Raw genomic sequence first — 18,457 nt, 5'->3', positions numbered from 1 at the left:
ATATATTTTTAAAGTATATTAGATTAATGATATTAAGTCATTCTAGGACAAAGAATATATCAGCAGTTACTTGTCTGATGGAGGAGAAGAGATGCTTCTCCTACAAGGAATGGTATGTGTTCATTGAAAATGTGTTTTTAAAAAGATGAACTGTTCTGGTTCCATCACCCAGGCACTTGAAAGTCGGCGAGCGATTTCTCTGTTAGCTTCGGGCCGAGTGGTCTAACCAGGATGGATTCCTCTTCTGCCACTTCTTCCAGCTTCGGTTTGGACGCCATAGACCCTCGGTTGTAGCTTTTCATCGAGGTAGAGTCTCAGAAGTAGTGCTTCCAACAGCTGATGACAGGATCCTTGCTGGGAGACGTGCATGGGTAAGCTTGGGCCACAGTCGAACACTCAGGCTGAGGCCTGTTTTGTGAACTGCTTTGAGTACTTCACTGATACAAGCCAGTTCATCTTAAATCGACTGGAACAGACCTGGAAGTCCAAACCTGTCTTCGCAGAAAGCCTTTTCAGCATTACGTCTATGGAAAAGTAATTCAAGAAATAAAAAGCCTTTGATCCAATGGTTGGAGAAACGGTTATGGGGAGGTGGGAATTAACTCCCAATTTTCTTTGACATCTTGAGATATCTTATCACCTGAGAATAAACAAAGATCAATCTTTATATATGGCGGGTGAAAGTCATATGTCTTTGGTTGTGTTTTTAAAGCTAATCACGTGTAAATAATTGACAGATAAATGAAAGTATGAGATGCATGCACTGTGTGCACGGGACTGCGCTTTCTCAAGGACCCTTAACTGCTTTATATAAACTTGGTAGTGGACCTTCTTTCTATAATTTGATAGTGACAACACATCGTGTAAATCTCTGTATGGGTTCATTTCTAATGTCTTAGGGAAATCTTTGTGTCAGAAAAGTTGTCAGTGAGGAAATACCCTGGCACTATTTAACTGTGAGCTTTCTTCCAAATTTGACCATAGGAGCCGAAAAAGATCCATGGAGTGTTCATACAATTCAGCTTTTTAGGTGGTCTCTCTCGCCCCTATATTGTGATTTACTTAAATATCAAATTGAAAATACCGTCTCAAGGTGTAACAGGAAACCTGGGAATCCAGAGGGCTGTAGTCATAAAGGAATCTAGCTCATAAGCATTATCCTTGCTACCAGACAGCCTCAGGAGGAAGTTAACTTACTCTGTCCATCAGGATGCAAGCCATTCACAGATGTGCTGAAAGAAATGACGACGATTTCAGCCTAAAACTAACAACAGTTTCAGGTAAAGGTGCATGCTTGATGTTAGTCATAAATACATCTGCAGTGGTATAATACAATGACAAATGTGTGTGTGTGTGTGTGTGTGTGTGTGTAAATAGTCACATGTCTATCATATTTGGGTTTTCCTATAAATTCTTTTTCTGCTTAATATAAGTGTTTCTAATTTGCACCTAATATGAAAAGAAATATTATCATTACTTAAGTAGAAATTGGATCATACTTTATCCTGCTAACAGCTATTAAGTGCTAAGTAACACTCTGAAAATATAAAATATCAAAGTATATTAAGATAAGCGCCTGGCATTTCTCATTCAACTATGAATCATTTGTAGATTTTATTTCACCCAAAAGAAGAGAGTTAACAATTACCTTCTTGTCGTAGATACTAAATCCCAATTTGTCATAATACTACTGCATGGCTATAAAAATGCACATGAGCACATTACTTCTTAAGGCATCGTGCATGTGCATAGATAAAAATAGAAAATGAAGTGTTATGGGGAGCACACCCTTCAGTTCATTATCATTTCTCTGGCAGGTCAACTTGCCTCAAGCCAAAATAATTCATTTCTGCTCACCAAGTTAACAATTGCCAGTTCCCTTGTTCTCCAGCAAAAAGTATCAGAACATGTCTGGAAAACAAAATCTATCACCTGCAAGGGTATAAACCATCCATTTCATTAGTGTTGTAAAATTTAATGATACGTCTGATTACAATTGGCTTTTTTTTTTTTTGCTTTATTTAGGATTGCATTATGTGGCTTCTGTGTATTTCAGAGCTTAACTTCTCTCCAGTTGCCATAGCTCATTAAGCATGGAATGGGGTGGTAGGAAGCACCAATTAAATGGTCCCATCATTGGTCCTTCAGGCAAGAAGATGTGGGGTCCCTAAAGACTTTCCAGGCCTCAAATGTTACTAGAACTTCTTAGTTTTTCATTCTGTGGTATACCCAACATTTCCTGTTGTCCTTGACAGTTTTTTTCTTAGGTAAACATTACAGGACTTTGTGCAGTTACTAATTCAGAACAGAATTAATAGAAAAGCAAAAAGGCACAAAGGGGAAAAAAATACCAGCATGAAAACACAGCATATGTTTCCTTTTACTGTCCAGGTAAAAATATGTGTGTTTAAAGTGCTTGTATCATATACAGAAGCTTTTTCCATATTTTCAGCTCTAGAGATATATTCTAAAAGAGGAAATTTAATAATTAAATCCTGTTTTATTATTGTTTATGTTTTTATTACTAAATAACAGGTTGTTTATGATTTGCTCATTAAAAATAAAGCTTCTATGGTCTAGAAAGGAGTTTTTCTGATCTAGACTGTTCTGTCAAGCATAGCATAGCATTCTTAGCCAGTTAAAGAGGAAGAGAAAAGGCAAAGACAGGCAAAAATAGAGGAAAACTGTCTATTCACAGTTTATAGGACAATAGGCATAGAAAGCATGGAGTGCTTCTGACTTTGAAAGGTATGTCAATAGATATCAGAATCATCATGCATCATAAAGGCTGAAGCAGACAAATACAAATACTATTTTATATAGTAGGAATGAACTGAACTTTTAAGATAGAATTAAAACCACTCATGAAAGAATTCAGAACAAAGTTCATATATAACAATGATGATAAAATACTGCTAGCAGTACTTAATGACACCTCAAGTGGAAATGAACCTTGGATTAATAACCCATGTGTTAAAATACTGTGTTATAGTTTCTTGTTCCCTCTCATCAAATTGTCCTAAGTTGGTTTACTTTCCTGAAATCCGAAGCTATTGAGTTTAGTTACAGAAGCCTTTCCATCCTTTGTTATTTGAGAAACAGGAGACTGGGGACCATTTTCATCATAAAGTGGTTTGTGGGAGCCTCGCATCTCTTCAGTTACCACCTTCTTGGTATGTTCAGGGATTCTCTAGGAAAAGGACACACCTTAAACCAAATAACTCTACTTATTGCTTAATTCTAATTTGCCTAATTTATCAATAAGAATTCTGAATTGAAGTTGTCACTTAATATCAATACATATGAAAATCAAGACATATGTCTAACATGTCCTTATGCAAAAATATAAGAACCTCACAAATACAATCTTTACTTACATTATAAAATCTTCTGACAATTAGAAAGATAATCATTTTAAGTAAATGAAAACCTATCTCCACACATACAATAAATTGGGTTTTTATTTCCAATAAGTACATGTCAACTTCTGGTGTTGGAAGAGTATTTAGTATTATTACAATAGTATACACACAAATTGACACTGTTAAGCACATGATTGTGGTTTGCTTTGGTTTAAAATGAATCTTATATTTGTTCTAGTTAAATTGGTTTTATTATTTGTTTGTTTGTTTATTTTAAACTCCAGATTTTATTCTCATCCAGGTCCACCCTCCGACTGTTCCACATCCCATACCTCCTACCCACCCTCCTGTTTCCACAAGGATGTCCCCATCCTCCATCCCTACCTCACCAGACCTCCAAACTCCCCGGGGCCTCCAGTATCTTGAGGGTTAGGTACATCTTCTCTGACTGAACCAAGATCCGGCAGTCCTCTGCTGTCTATGTGTTGGGGGCTGGTTAGGCCGTGGACCTGAAGGAAAACCAAACACTACTGTTGTACTAAAGTATCCCAGCAGTGTAATGACATTTCAACAACATACAGTTGTTCAACAACATATAGTTGTTATACCTATATATCAGTGCCTCATTCAGCACTCATCAGAGAAACTTCTTCTTGGAGTAGATGGGAACTAAGATTAATATCTACAACAGGATAGTGTGTAGAGAATGAGAGGCTTGGGGCATTCATTTCTAAATTGGATTGTCTTCATCAAACACTTAAAGCTCAGAGAACTATGCAGAAGAGGAGGCAGAAAGATAGGAAGACCCAGAGGGGATTAGTAACACCGAGGAACCAGTGTCTCCAGATACATGATGGATGCACATAGGAACTCAAAGAGACTGCTTTACTGTGCATGGAGCTTCGCAGGTTCAAGTCACACAAGGTTTGACGGGCTAAGAGGGTACATAGTCACCAGCTCCCACATCTAACCAAAAAGTTATTTGGAACTGACATCTTGTTAAGAAAAAAATTAATATTCTATAGTGGATTCTCACTGGGAATATTAACCACAATTAAAGATAGGCCCTATGCCCTTCAATAGTTTACCAACACAAAATAACTCAATGGTATTTTTTAAGTACTTTTGAAAGGACATTTTTATTTGTTTAATTTACTGGTCTTTTATTTATATATTATGGTTTTCAATTGTGTGTTTGTGTGTGTGTGTGTGTGTGTGTGTGTGTGTGTGTGTGTGTGTTTTAAGTTCTGGTTTGATTTTTGTTTGCTGCTGTCACAAAATACCTGACAAAAGGTGACTGAGGAAGTAGGGTTTATTTGGGCTCATAATTAAAACACACAGTCCATTGTGGCAGTAAGTTGCAGTTGTAGGAACTTGAAAGAGCTAGTCACACATTTAACCTACCCTGAACAAGCATAGAGCAATGAAATTAAAGTGGCTAACTCACCTTCTCCTTTGTATTCAATCCATGACCTAAGCACATGGAATGATGTTACTTAGTTACCTCAATGGGGGTCTTCCCATCACAGTTAGGATATCCTAGATCATTTAGGTTGATAAGATTAACAAGTAGACCCCTTTAAAAGCAAATTCCACAATCCCTGCCATTCAGTGAAACATCACACAACATTTGAATCTTTAATGAGGAAAATAACAAGTCACTGGAAACTAACCCAGAAATAAACAAATTATTTTCACAACGTGATTTCATTTGGAGCTTGTTACAGTTTCCATATAAGTAATCCTCAAATGGCTCACATGTTGTGGGATTTGGCTGCAGGTTAGTATTACTATTTTGGGAGGAGATAGAAGTTAACAAAAGGAAGCAGAGTACCGTGGGGAAAGTCCTTTGAAACGTATGTTCTTGATTCAGTCCTCCATGAATCTCTGCTTCCTGTGCACTGAGAAGAACTGTTCCTGTGATATGCTGAAGCAACTATGATGCTCTACCCAAGTACATAAAGCCAAGCAACCATGGACTGAACTCTCTGAAGAAATGAACCAAAGTAGATCTTTCTCCTTTATGGTGTTGCATTGAGTATATCAGCCAGAGTAATATACAGTAAATATACAGACCTTAAGTGTTACTCAAGGTCCATATAGGAAAAGATTGCTTCTTGGGAGGTAGTGACCCATTCTTCCTAAACACATTTATTCCCTTTTCAAATTTTGAACCATATCTACATCTTCCCCCAGACATAACAGAAACTTTAATAGCTTGCTTTAGGTCTGTGGGAGATCAGTCCCTGTTTCCTTTTATCTCATATATAATTCGTTCACGAAGTAAGCGGTTTGAGCTCTGGTTCATACCTGGGAATGCTGTCTTAACACAGGTCCAACCATGAGCTGAGACCTCCAAAACTGGGAGCCAAAATAAAGTGCTCCCTTACCTTACTATCTGAAGCACTTAACATTGTAACACAGAAGTGACAGGAAAAAAACAACACTGAGAATTGTCTTGGAGAAGTTTGAGAGAGAAGGCAGAAAGAGGAAATGACATAAAAACATTACATATATGTGAAATGTTAACACATGTACTAAAAAACAATTTTTCACAGTTAGGAATGAAAGATTGGGCTTATTTAGAAACTATCAGTATGTGGTTTTCCATAGCAACAAATTTAAAGAAAAAAAATCATGTAGTCTCAATAATTACAGACAATGCTTTGAAGAAAGACTTAGAAACTATCCTGGAAATAAACGTGTTTTTTTTAAGTATTGTTTATGTCATACTAATGGTCAGGAATAAACCTTCCTCTCTAAGATTATGATAAAAAAAAATAAACCTTGCTTCTGGTAGCTTTTGCCTATTATTTTTTTATTTTTTTATTTTTACTTACTCATTTTACATACCACTCATTGCCCCCTTCCAAATCACCCCCTCCTACAATCCTTCCCCACTCCTCCTCCCCTTCTCCTCTGAGTGAGTGGAGACCCCACATTGGTATGTGCCTCTGGCACATTAAATCTCTGCCAACTAGGTGCTTCCACTCCCACTGAGGTCAGTCAGACAAGGCAGCCCAACTAGAACATATCTCACATTGAGGCTGAGATAACCACCACCCCTCTTTTAGTCATTATACAAAATAAAAAGCTGCACATCAGCTACATATGTGTTGAGAGGTCTAGGTCTAGCCTGTGTATGCTCTTTGGTTGGTGGTTCAAACCCTGAGAGCCCCAGTGATCCAAGATAGTTGACTCTGTTGTTCTTCCTGTGGAGTTCATATCCTCATTCAGAACCTACAATCCTTCCCCCTATTCTTCCATAAGAGTTTCAAAGCTCCATTCACTGTTTTGCTGTGGGTGTGTCTTGGTCTGAGTCGGTTGGTGGATGGCGCCTCTCAGAGGACAGCCATGCTAGACTCCTGTCTGCAAGCATTATTAATGTAACAGAGTATCATTAATAATGTCAGGGATTGGTGCTTGTCCATGGGATGGGTCTAAGTTGAGCTGGTTATTAGTTGTCCATTCCCTCAGTCTCTGCTCCATCCCCCAGTCCTGTATTTCTTGTAGACAGGATAATTTGGGGTCAAAAAGTTTAGTGGGTGGGTTGGTGTACCTATCGCTCCACTGAGGTTCCTGCTTGGCTACAGGAGGTGGTCTCTTCAGGTTCTATATCCCCAGTGCTGTGAGTCACGGTTAAGGTCACTTCCATTATTCTTGTGTGCCTCCCTTATCCCAGGTCTCTGTCCCATCCTGGAAATATCCCCCATCCTTATCCCTGTCAGCTGAAGATTTCCATTATTTCTCATGGTCATCTGGCCATCTCTCCTGTCCCTCCCCACACCATATCTTGAACCCTGTCCCATTCCCCTCTCTACTCCCTGTCTCTCTCCCAGTCCACTCCCTCTATCTGCCTCATGGCTATTTCATTCCTCCATCTAAGGACAATCAAGTATCCTTGCTTGTGCCTTCTTTCTTGTTTAGTTTCTTTGGGTCTGTGGAGTGTAGCATGGCATCTTGTACTTTATGGCTAATATCCACTTATAAGTGAGTACATACAATTCATGGCTTTTTGAAACTGGATTATCTCACTCAGGATGATATTATCAAGTTCCATTTGCCTGAAAACTCATGATTTTTTTTTTAAATAAATGAGTAGTTTTCCACTGTGTAGCTTTTACATAAAATAAGAATATATAATCCAGGTCAAACATGCTGCTATAAAGTAAAGCTTTCCAAACTGGCAAGGGGATGATTATCTACATAGAAAATCCTATAGCCTGTAAATATGGTCTAGTAAAACAAAGCAGTGTGGTTATCTACATAACATAAAAATGAAGTATGTTTCTATGTAGTAGCCGGGGGAAAGCAGATATTTAAACAGTAGTAACCTCAGGCCAGCAAGATAGATAGGTCAATGAGTAAGAATGTTAGCCACTAAGCTTGGTGACATGGACTTAGTCTTTATGAATAACATGGTGAGAGGAGAGAACCAACTTCAAAATTTGTCCTGTGGTCTCAACACTTGGGCTGTAACATGTAGCAGTGCCATGTGTGTAACATGTACATAGTCATATAAGCAAATATATTAAACATTTTCATTTAAAAGCAAATATTAATAACATATCATTGAAACCATGAACCATATATTAGTGGATAACTTAACCAATAAATGGAAGTCCTATAATTGAATATTACAAAATGTTGTGTGAAACAAGAGAAGAGTTAAACAAATGAGGTGATATAGTATGGTAATAAATTGTATGTGCATGTATTGCAAATGCATACTCTTCTCAAAGCATAGTCTCAATCACTACCCCACCAGGTATTTTGGTTAAAAATAACAGCTGATCGATCCTACAACGCTTGTTCATTTTGGTGGGTGTGATATTTGAGGAGCAAGTAAGTCCATGGAAATCTGCTTAACTTCCTAAGTGAATAAGGAAGTTTAAATATGACCAAAATGATATTCTATCACACACACATGCACACACACATGCACACACACGCACACAACACATTAAAAGCTCCAGATGAGCATGCTGAGTGCTAGCAAAGTTATGAATGAAGTAGATTGGCAGCTGCTGAGGTGTTTTCACATTCACATGCAGTGAGACTCAGACATCATACTTACATCTGATGCTTATTCAAAGAAATCTAAGCACATGGCCATCCACCTTCCAGGAGAAATTTTTCCTGCTGCATCTATAAGTATCAAAAACGGAAAGTAAGCAAAATGTATGAAATTGTGAGAATAGATTTTTAAAAGTGTTATGTCAATACATGAACATAATAATAAAAAGAAACATAACATCAGTATGCACATTAGTGATTAATTTTTCATGTCTAAATAAGTAATTTGTAATGTATAAAGCTATATTTGAGGAATATTTTATATATTATTTGACCACTATATATTCTTTTAAATGTGCACACAATTTCCCATAAATAAGTGTAACTATCAGGCCAATAAAATATAAAACTATCATAATTTTGTTAGCTGAGGAAAAAATGGATAAGGAAGGAATCACAAGCTGCCTATTTTCATTTATTAAACATTTACAAAATGGAAAACAATCTATAACGATTAAAAACAATTCAGTTGTTACCTGGGTATGTTGTTAACAAAATCCAGGAGACAAACTTCTAAAGCTAAGATGGCAGAACTATTCACTAAACCGAATTCTGTGTCTCAATTGTAGTTCTGATAGCGCAAGAATCATATAATGTATTATATTGTCCACTACAAAAATTTCAGATTTATTATAAGAATTATATTATATGTAATATAGTATATTATATGTAGTATATGTTATGATATATAAAGCATTCAGACAAAACTTTGAAAAGACAAAAGATAAATAAGCAAATATATGAAAAGTTGCTTAAGATATATTAAATAAAAATTATAAAATTATAATAGTATTATCAAGTTAATTTTATATTGAAAATACCCATGTTTGCATAAGCCAAAAAGCCTAAAGTATAAAATTGTTAACTGTTTTCCATAAAAAAATTGAAAACATTAAGAAATAGCATTGAGTCTTCCTTCTGAAGCACATAAAATTAAAATGATTCAAAGAAGATGGCATACCCCTGTGCAAGAATGACATCCAAATTCATGAAGAATTCGGTACTGTTGCAGAACTGACAAACCTATCTTAAAAGCTGCCTATGCATACCACAAGTACAAGGCAAAGAAGAACTTCTGCCCATGAGCACGAGGTGTTGTCATAAATCCTGTGGAGTATCCTTATAAAGGTGGTAACTACCAGCACATTAGGAAGTGCCCTTCCATGCAGTACAGTGTGCTGAGTGCAAGGTGTGTCTCATTTCAGCACACTGTACAGGGTGACCATGTGGAATCAGAAATGTGAAGGAGACAGAAAGCTAGAACCTAGGAGCTCAATAAACTTTTTCTTTGACTAATTAAAAAGAAGAAATAGCAGTGAATTTTTGTTCACACATAGCACATTTTCATAAGCAAACTATTTTACATTTAATTTATATAAATTTCCCTAAAGGATTTTGAACTGTTTTGGATATGCTTTAACTTTTTCCTTCTTACTATTAATACACAGTTCATGAAGCATAAACATTTTTAAGGTTGATTTTTTTTTAAATTCTGCACATGGATCTAGCTACGTATGTTTGCGTGGCACATGAATGTAGGGCCCACAGAGATCAGGATAGCGTGTTTGATCTGCACTGAGAGATAATTGTGGGCCACGTGACTTGGATGCTGGGTACTGACCATGGTTATTATGAAAGAGCATCAAGTACTCTTAATCCCTGAAACATCTATCCAGCCCCAAGCATAACAGTCTGTGTTTATGCTAAGATATATACAAAGGGAATTACCTTATATCTTATTGTTACAGCCTTGGGTGCTGTGACACACATGATGTGGACAGATTCTTTGCAGAGATAGAGTCCCTATGTATTCCATCAGGTTTCAATTTTGCAGTGTTCCCATATCTACCTGCTAGGATATCAAGTATGAGCCATTTTCCTAATTCCAAATGTTTCTTTAACAATTTTTTCTAAATTTCAAGTAATCAAAAAAGACTACAGCAATAATGAGCTAAATCCGTACAGAAAAACCAGCCTTTCAATTTTAAGTAGTACATTAAAATCTTTGTTAAATATTTAGAGTCTGGTATAGAATACAGATGGCCTCTCTGTGTGAAATGATTCTAAAATAAGCAGAACAAAGTAGCTAAAACAGCTTAAGTGGCAAAGTTAAGTCTTTAAAATCTGGTCGCCTCTAGGGTATAATTGCAGTTCTTTCCAGGGAACCTCACACCTTGCATTAATGAGAACATTTGGATATTATTTCTTCACTTAAGGTCTCTCTCATATACAACCAAACAAAATAAAATCTCAGTGAATCCTTAACAATTGCAATCCTTTACTGAACTCTTAAAATATATAGGTCAGTTTAAGGACATACAGATTCTTCCATCTAAAGAGCCAATAATTCAAATAAATTATACACTGACAGTGCTATAATTCTTATGAATTAATAATGAGTTTTAAATGCCAAGATACTCCGTAGTAAATAAAATAAATTTTATTTATGCTTAGGCAGCCTATTACAGATATAATTTTTCATTTAGAATAACTATGCAATGTGGTTAATTATCAACTTACTCAATGAATTGTAACAAGTGTTTAATCTAAATGCTTGTTTTTGGAAATTTCATATTTTAGAAATTATATTTTACCCTTTTCTGGTTTAAATATTATGCTAGACTCAATTTCACCAAAGTCTAGTCTTGATAGCATTTGTATACCTCTGCCTAAGACAACACATGTAGCATATTTTAAGATTGCAAAGACAGAAATGCCACTTTAAACACAAAATTGAGTGAACAAATATGAGTTTTTGTTCTAATTTTTTTAATTGATTCTTTTGTGAGTTTCACGTTATGCACCCAGTTCTTCTCACTTCTCAGTCTCCTCATATCCACAACCTAACACCCCAAAGTAAAACACACACACACACACACACACACACACACACGTACACACATATGGGAAAACATCTCATTGTAGAAGCTGCAGTATGTCACAATGTGCCCTACCATATATCCCTCTGTCCACATACCTTCTTCACTTATAAATGTTCATTGCAATGAATCATTGGTCTGGTTCGAATTCTCTGGCTTCTGTGACACCATCAATATTGGATCCTCATGGGACTCCTCTAGACGATCCTGCTGTTGCCCTTTGTCATGGAGATCCTAAAGTTTTAGATCAGCAAGACTGTCCTTTTCAAGTGTCCCAATTGTTTGCAGATGATTTAAATTATGGGGTGGTCCAACTCAGAGCTCTACATCTGAACCCAGGTGGTGACTGATCTTGTCAGCCCACCGGTTCTCCCTTACCCACACTACCAGGGTGCTCCAGCATTTCTCCAGCTAGGCCACTCTGTGTCGCCATCTGCAGGAACCAAGGTCAGCTCTCCTGCTCTCATGCCCTTGGGGAGATTCTCCTGTTTGCCCTCCACCAGGGCAGCTCTGCTGTGCTGTCCTGTCAAGGTGCAAGGCCCACTCTCCATAATAGTCAGGGAAAACTCACCCACTGTCATAACCCTAGGGCCAGTTCTCCCAATTATAGCAAGTGATGAGGGATGAGAGCGGGGACTGTATCACCCCCAAACCCATACCTCCTTGTAGAAAATGAGCGGTGGCGCAAGCTCTCCCACCCTCACGCCCTGTAACTGGCTTACCCACACACTATTTCTAGGGCTAGCTCTTCTGGCTCAGGTGATGTACAGGGCTCTCCTTAGTGATGCACCAGCTCACTCTCATGACCCCTGGGCCAGCTCTCTTCACTGCTGCAGGTGGCGAGGGGCACGAAGGCAGAGGGCATTACCCCATGCCCAGGCCATCTCATGGCAGGTGAGCGGTGGGACCAGCTCTCCCACACCCTGGGAACCTGCTCATATGTTTCCTTGCCATCAGGGTCAGCACTGCTGTGCTGTCCAGGCAAGGTACAGAGCCCACTCTCCTGAGTGATGCATCTAGTGAGGGGCAGATAGAGCTCTCTCATGCTCATGATGCTGTGGACAGGTTTCTTGTCTGATGGAGACAGTTCTCCAACATTCACACCCTTGGGGTAAGTACCCCCACACCCCTGACACTATGACTAGCTCCACTGCTCAGCCTGGAAGAGGTGGAGGGTCCACTGCCAAAGGTAAAGATGGACCCCAAAGTCAGACGGGGCCAGTTCTGCATAGCCCAGGACACTCAGGTGTCCCTGGCAGCTGCCTAGACCAGGGACATCCCCATGTTCTCTACTGCAAATATAAGTGGACATCAACCATCAACACAGACCCCTACCACTGTATAGTAATGGATTCAGACATGGCTTTTAGCAGCAGTTCAGGCTGGGAACTCACCACAGCGGTGGGGCTCGCCAATCAACAGGCTTCTCTCCACCTATGTCTACAGACCTAAGCCTCTTCATAACGTTCAAGCTGCTCTGCTTTTCTTTCTCATCTGACCATCTCATTGTGGTGGCTTCCATAGGCCCCTGGGTAACATCCTCAGTCCAGGCTGCCTGGCGTGGTGGCAAGTAGGTATGGTGTCTATGACCCACCTATACTGTGCGCTGACAAACTCTATCTGTCTCCCTTACTGCCGTACATGGTGGTAGTCAGGAATGACTAAACTTGTGCGCTCATGTGTGTGTGTGTGTGTGTGTGTGTAAGAAATAGTGACTGACTCTGAAAAATTATAGATAATCAAGAAGCACAGAAGACCCCTCAGAGGACTCAAAACAATGCATAGCAACACACACTTTCAACAAACAGTGTTAAAGACAAGGATTAGATATTTTGGATGAATTGAAAGAGAGGGTTTCTCATATTCAAGATAGTGTCGTTAAGGCAAACACTGTCTTTTTCTCCATAAATCTTTTGCGCTAGATATGTTCAAAGTATTCATGGGAAATCATTAGCCATGAAAGATAGTACCAGTAGAAAGATGTTCCTTCAGAAGTAAAAAAAAGCAATGGATTCCTAGCTTCAAAAGAAAGCTGAAAATAATCATTGCTTTTATAATTCTCCCTCTAGAAAACACCAAGAGGAGTTCTTGTAGAAATGATATCTTGTGTATTATATGAATGCATCACCTGTCAATTAAAAAAATAAAAACCTATGGCCAGGCAGTGGTGGCGCATACCTTTAGTCCCAGCACTTGGGAGGCAGAGACAGGTGGATTTCTGAGTTCAAGGCCAGCCTGGTCTACAAAGTGAGTTCCAGGACAGCCAGGGCTATACAGAGAAACCCTGTCTTGAAAAACAAACAAACAAAAACAAACAAACAAACAAACAAACAAAAATCCTATGGCCTATAAGGAAAGGGTAGAATACAAGGTGGGATGTCCAATAGACTGAGAGGATTCTGGGATAGAGCCAGGTGCAGGGAAGGGTAGCCAGGAAGATGTGAGGAGGACAGATACCTGAGCAGAGGTAACCAGTCACAAGTCAGAATGTAGATTAGTATAAATGAACTATTATAAGTTCTTAATTACTCAGGGAACAAGCCTAGCTATACAGCCTAGGTATCTCTAAATATATTTTCAGTCTGAGTCATTACTTCAGGAGCTTGGAGCCTGGAGGAAAAACACACACTTTAACAAGTACTACAACTCAAAGTAAAGAGTTCTGAGCAACCATGTGGTTCTATATATAAAACAAATATATAAAGCATATTAGTAAAATTAAATAATATGATAAATACATTTTGACAATACTGAATTGTAATAATAATGTTAAGTATATAATCCAATTTGTCTAGTTAACAAAAGAAAATTTTTGAAAATAATTAAACCTAACAAATATTTGAAAGATGTATAACATAGCTCCATAAAAGTTCTAATAATAGTAACAAAATATATGACACACTTGAAAATTTAACCTATGCTTTTGGATGCAATTGAAAGTAAGTTATCAGACTAGGAGGCTATGTCAAGTGTCTGCAAGTCTGTAAAGATTTTTCTGAGACAGGCTTTCTCATAAATAAATAAGACTTTTAAAACACATTCTTACCTACTAATTTTATTTTCATTGAGTTTAGCTTTGTAACATTGGTTTCCTCATTCTAAAAACAATTACTCTAAAGAAATGAGAACATAGAACCACTGTATACCATTATCCAGCCATTATGGAAATCAGGGTGGAGGTTCACAAAAAGCTGAAAGTCATTCTTCTACATGATCCAGCTATACCACTCATGGGCAGATGCCCAAAGAACTTACGCCTTACTAGAGAGATACTTCTCATACATAGTCATTGTTATTCTAATCATAACTACCAGCGACTGGAAACAGCCTAGATAGTCATCAACACATGCAAGGATAATGAAAATGTGATACATTTACACACCAGAATAATATTCAGCTGTTAAGTAAATGAAATTATGAAACTTACAGGTAAAGGGACAGTACTAGAAACAATTACACTGAGTGGGCTAACTCAGAATCAGAAAGACAAACAGTGTTCGTTTTCTTCTATAGATGGATGCTAGCTTTTATGCTTTAGTTTGTGTGTGTCATTTAAAATAAGAGGTCTGGGTAACCAGTGAGAGATCAGGGGGAAGGAGGATATCTTCTAAGGAAGAGGATATAGAATATAGTTTTATAAAGGGATTAAGAGGGTGTGGGAAGGGATAACAGGGTAGAAGATAGAAGACGGGGGAAAAATAACCAACCAATGCTATAAGCTTTTTGAAAAGCCATACAAAAACCTACTGCAGTAGAAGCTTCATAAAATATATTCATATTTTTAAAAATACAGAGTTACCATATAATGGGACAACCTCATCTTAACTACATATCATGTGCTGTCAAATAAAACCCTCAGTATCAGGAATAGGTTACATCTTTTGTGTCACTGACTAAAGAGGTACAACAGACTCTTCAAACACTATAGGCCATAGCCAATAAAACTAGTTACCCTTCACAAAACAGACAATAAAGTCCTATTCATGAAGACACTACATATTCATGGTATGGAACACGGGAAATGTAACAGGTATTCATCTGTGAGCATCTGTCACACTGGTGCTGATAGTGTTAGAAATACAACACATGCTACTGGAGGAAGAAAGTGATCACACAAGTTTGAAATGAGAAATTTTAACACGGAAGCATACTTTGACCTTTTATTTTAAAGTCTTCTGGACTGTGCCTTGGAATCAGCACAATATTATACATTCAATATTATATATTGCTATTCAAGAAATTAATACACAAACACACACATCAATTCTAAGTTATAAACATCTGTCACTTTTACTGTTAATGTAAAGAATAATTTAAAATATAAAATAAAGGGTATCAACACAGCAGAGGCATCAAATCTAAAACCTTTCCTCTTGTTTCAGAAACAAAACCAAGATATCAGCTTGCCACTTCTATCCACTATATAAATGCAAGTCCTTGATAATTTCTGCAAGAGAAAACACAATTGGCCAAATTACAAAGGGATCACTTAAATCATGCCTTTCACAGATGAACTCTCCATTGAAGAGCTGTAAGAAAGTTTTTAAGAATTACTATACAAAGGATGTTACATCAGCATTCAAAAGTTAATTGTGTTTCCATGCATTATCGATAAAATAGCTAGGAAAAAATTTTAAAATCTAATTTTCAAAAACAAACAAAAATACTAAGAAATAATAATATGAAAGACAGGTGCACAGTCAGTGTCATTTATCTGAAGTGTTTGAAATCAAAGAAATGGGGATATGGAATATTTATGAACTTTAGAGTATATGTTGATAGCCATGTATTTTCAGAATGGATTTCAGTTACAAATAAGAAATCTCTTTATTATTCACATTTGCTTAATTTACAGTGTCTAAAAATAACTATTCAATATTTGTAATCTACATACATTCACAGTTTTTCTTTGTGTATACATGTGTATGAGTTTAAATTTATATTTTCAGATGAGGAATGCCATACAACTTACAAAAATTTCAAAATGTTGATGAAAATAATAACCGTAATTAAAGGAAAAGAGGACATGAATTTGAATAAGAGTAAGGTAGGAGACTATATAAGAGAGTTTGAAGTGAAGAAAGGGAAGGGAGAAATGATAAAATCATAATCTCCGAAAATAAAAAAACCAAATGGAAAGAAATAGCATGTTAATGAATTAAAAATATTGATATTGTCAAAATATCCATACTGCTGAAGCAACATACAGAATCTATGAAATTCCTACCAAAATCTCTGTTACATTTTGTACAAAAACAGGGAAGAAGAAAAGAAAGTCTCTGTTAGATGTGCTATGGTTTGAATGCTTGTGTCCACCCAGATTTTTAATAATCATTGGTGTAAAGGTGATGTCTTTGGGAAAATGATGAGATGATGATGTAGACATTTATAGGTAAAATTAGTCAGTACCATAAAATAAAGGTACAAAGTTCATTCATCACTCTCGTCATAGTTAGACAAACAGGAAGGTACCCCTCTAAACGAATACACAAGTCCTCACTAGATACTTCTTAGTCTCTACAACTTTGAAAAATAAAATGATCCCTTTTTTATAGATACCCACTTGGAGGCATTTTGCTGCAGCAGCCTGATTCACCTAAGAAAACATAGAACTATAAGAGACCATGAACCATCACCTTAATCTTGAGAACATCAGCAACAAATGCTGGAACGATCAGACTGGATAGAAAAGTGCTTCTGAGTAATGGTTCAGGCCTGCACTCTCAGGGCTCAGGAGCTGTCTCAGCATCCACAAATACAAGGGTAGCCAGTCTATACACTCAGAGACAAAGGGAACAAAACAGCACCAAAATAAACTCACGTGTATATAGTCAATTGATCTTGGAGAAGCCTGTCAAGAGCAAATAGTAGATATATAGTAATCTCTAACAAAAGGGCCATCCACCAGCAGAAGAACAAAGCTAATTCAAAATGGATCAAAGTCTTTAATGTAAGACCTAAATCTATAAACTTTCAAGAAGAAAATGAAGGACAAAAGTCCTCCAGGCATTGTCTTTGATAACTGTTTGACAGATATAATTCCAAGGCCATTTGAAACAATACCAAAACCAGAAAAATGGCCTCCTATCAAGCCTTAAGCCCTGTGCATATGAAAGAAAGAGTCTATGGGTTATGAGAGCAAATGACAATGAAAGACAATATTTTCACACCATGTATATGATAATAGGCTAATTTCAAAATATGTGAGGAGAGGACTTGCACCATAAAAATGAATGAGTGGTCTGGTAAAGTAGTACTTGTCCAGACATGAAGATCTGAGTTTGAATGCCTAGCACCCAGGTGCACCCAGAACCTGGAACAGATTATGGCACATATTTGTAAATCCAGCATGGAGATGGGGGTAGTGTGGAGCCTGACAGATGAGCCCCTGGAACTCACTTGTCAGACTCTCCAACACATCAGTGAGCTCCAGGTTCGTTCCTAATGGTTTTGGAGTTATATCTGTGAAAGTTACCAAGGACAGTGCCTGGAAGACTTTTGTCTTACATTTTCTTCTTGAAAGTTTATAGTTTCAGGTCTTTAGACATTAAAGACTTTGATCCATTTTGCATTGTGATTTTGTTCCTCTGATGATGGGTGCCCCATTTGTTAGAGATTATTATCTATCCACTATTTGCTTATGTTTCTCAAAAACATAAGGTGGAATGCAATTGAAAGGCAGCTGGCATTAGCCTCTAACCTCCACGGGAGGAGCATCTATACATGCCCAGGGCAGCAGACAGTGGCACCAACAGCTCATATGGTCCTCAGAAGCAGCCAAGCTGACATTGCTCAAGCCAGTAAGACCTCCATGAAGCATCCAGAAGAGAAATAAATGCAATTATATACACATATGAGAATATATATTAAATAATCGGAGATCTGCTAAATTGATCCAATAGATTAGTTATTCAATTACCAGTACTTCTAGAAAGATAAAAGGAGAAAGAGCCTTATGGAAATTACAGAAATAAAGACAAAAATTATATAATAAGAAGGAATGAGGATTGTGAAGAAATAGATTCTGAGTTTCAAATAGAATCTGTTTTTAAAGTCATCAAAATGTTCTATTGTAAACTTTCAGACCACCAAGATTAACTAGACGTTTTCAGAAGCCAAAAACATCCATAAAAAGTAATA

The 18,457-nt window shown here is 37.3% G+C and overlaps 2 pseudogenes; both read left to right on the top strand.

The window, feature by feature from the left end:
- Positions 1–231: 231 nt before the first annotated feature.
- LOC114628130 lies at positions 232–538 on the top strand (annotated as a pseudogene).
- Positions 539–9,348: 8,810 nt separating this feature from the next.
- On the top strand, positions 9,349–9,446 carry LOC114628145 (annotated as a pseudogene).
- The last annotated feature ends 9,011 nt before the right edge of the window (positions 9,447–18,457 follow it).

The sequence above is a fragment of the Grammomys surdaster genome, unplaced genomic scaffold (assembly GCF_004785775.1).
Source record: "Grammomys surdaster isolate TR1022 unplaced genomic scaffold, NIH_TR_1.0 264, whole genome shotgun sequence".
NCBI classification, from domain to species: domain Eukaryota; kingdom Metazoa; phylum Chordata; class Mammalia; order Rodentia; family Muridae; genus Grammomys; species Grammomys surdaster.
This window is presented reverse-complemented; position numbering and strand designations above follow the sequence as displayed.